We start from the raw sequence: 2,230 nt of genomic DNA on the forward strand, positions 1-2,230 counted from the left end.
TTAGATAGATCAGAGACTATGTTTGCTAAGCCAGAGAGGCTCTGCTCAAAATTCTCTGTCTGTTGTTGAGAAGATGATGGAAAATGTTTGCTATTGCCAAACCTATTTTTCCCACTATTATTGTTATTGAAGCCTTGTTAAGGCTTCTATTGATCTTTCCATGAGAAATTGGGATGATTCCTCCATGAAGGATTGTAGGTGTTTCCACAGGATTCTCCCATGTAATTCACCTCTTCCATTGCAGAATTCTCAGGGTCATAAGCTTCTCCTTCAGAGGTGGCTTCTTTAACACTGCCGGATGTAGCTTGCAATCAAGTCAGATTCTGAGAAATCATATTGACTTACTGAGTCAATATTTTGTTCTGAGCCAATATGGCATTCAGAGTATCAATCTCAAGAACTCCTCTCTTCTGAGTTACCCCATTATTTACAGGATTCCTTTCAGAAGTGTACATGAACTGGTTATTTGCAACCATCTCAATGAGTTTTTGGGCTTCTACAGGTGTTTTCAGATGAAGGGATCCACCAGCAGAATGACCCAATGACATCTTTGACATTTCAGACAGACCATCATAGAATATACATATGATGCTCCATTCTGGAAACATGTCAGAAGGACACCATTTGGTTAATTGCTTGTATCTTTCCCAAGCTTCATAGAGGGATTTACCTTCCTTATGTCTGAAGGTTTGGATGTCCATTCTGAGCTTACTCACCTTTCGAGGTGGAAAGAATTTGGTCAAGAAAGCATTGACCAGATTGTCCCAAGAGTTCAGGCTTTCTCTAGGTTGTGAGTCCAACCATGTCCTAGCTCTGTCTCTTACAGCAAAGGGGAAAAGTATAAGTCTGTAGACCTCGGGATCAACCCCATTGGTCTTAACAGTATCACAGATCTGCAAGAATTTAGATAAGAACTGATGAGGATCTTCTGATCAAAGTCCATGAAATTTGAAGTTCTGCTGCATTAGAGAAACTAATTGAGGCTTAAGCTCAAAGTTGTTTGCTCCAATGGCAGGAATTGAGATGCTTCTTCCATAGGAGTTGGAAGTTGGTGCAGCATAGTCACCAAGCATCTTCCTTGCATCTCTGGCATTGTTGTTATTTTCGGCTGCCATGTCTTCTTCTTTTTCAAAAATTTCTGTCAGGTCCTCTCCAGAGAGTTGTGCTTTAGCTTCTTTTAGCTTCCTCTTCAGAGTCCTTTCAGGTTCAGGATTGGCTTCAACAAGAATATCTTTATCTTTATTCTTGCTCATGTGAAAAAGAAGAGAACAAAAAAGAAGAGAAATCCTCTATGTCAAAGTATAGAGATTCCTTTATGTGAGTAGAAGAAGAGAAGAAGATAAGAATGAGGTAGAGAGAAAATAAAGAGAATTCGAACACACAAAGGGAGAGAGGGTTCGAATTTTAAGAAGGAGAGAAGTGTTAGTAAATAAATAAATAAATAGAAAGAGATGAGAGAGAGGGAATTCGAATATTAAATAAAAGGAAAAATATTTTTGTTTTTATTTTAAATATTAGTTAGTATTCGAAAATTAAGAAAGGAATAAAATAAAATTAGAGTTTAAAATAATTAGTTAATTAAAAAGATTTTTGGAAAAGTTGTTAGTGGTTTTCAAAAATTGGAGAGAGAAAACTAGTTAAGTGGTTCTGAAAAAGATAAGAATTAGTAAACTTTTTAAAATCAAACAAAAAGTCAAGTAGTTAATTGAAAAAGATTTGAAAATAAATTTTAAAAAGATAGGAAGTTAGAAAAAGATATTGAAATTAAGTTTTTGAAAAAGATATGATTGAAATCTATTTTGACAAAGATTTGAAAAAGAAATTTAAAAAGATTTGATTTTGAAAATTGAGGTTGATGACTTGACTAACAAGAAACTAAAAGATATGATTCAAGAATTTAAAGATTGAACCTTTCTTAACAAAAAAGTAACAAACTTGAAATTTTTGAATCAAAACATTAATTGTTAGTAATTATTTCGAAAATTATGAAATAAAATTAAGAAAAAGTTTTTGAAAAATTTATTTTGAAGAATTTTCGAAAAACATGAAAGAGATGAAAAGATTTGATTTTGAAAAAGGTTTGAAAAGATAGAATTTTTAAATTGAAATTTTGACTTGACTAATAAGAAACAACTAAATTTTTGTTTTATTTTATTTTTTTTAAAAATTTTTGACTAAGTCAACCCAAAATTTCGAAATTTATGAGTCAATTAAGGAAAAGATATTTATT

General features: G+C 32.4%; 1 non-coding gene across 1 annotated transcript; it reads left to right on the plus strand.

The window, feature by feature from the left end:
• Positions 1-606: 606 nt before the first annotated feature.
• LOC130953770 (small nucleolar RNA R71) lies at positions 607-710 on the plus strand. The gene has a single exon (XR_009075932.1). It is a non-coding gene; the product is annotated as a small nucleolar RNA R71 (small nucleolar RNA).
• Positions 711-2,230: the final 1,520 nt, after the last annotated feature.

This window comes from Arachis stenosperma, chromosome 9, assembly GCF_014773155.1.
Source record: "Arachis stenosperma cultivar V10309 chromosome 9, arast.V10309.gnm1.PFL2, whole genome shotgun sequence".
Lineage (NCBI taxonomy): Eukaryota > Viridiplantae > Streptophyta > Magnoliopsida > Fabales > Fabaceae > Arachis > Arachis stenosperma.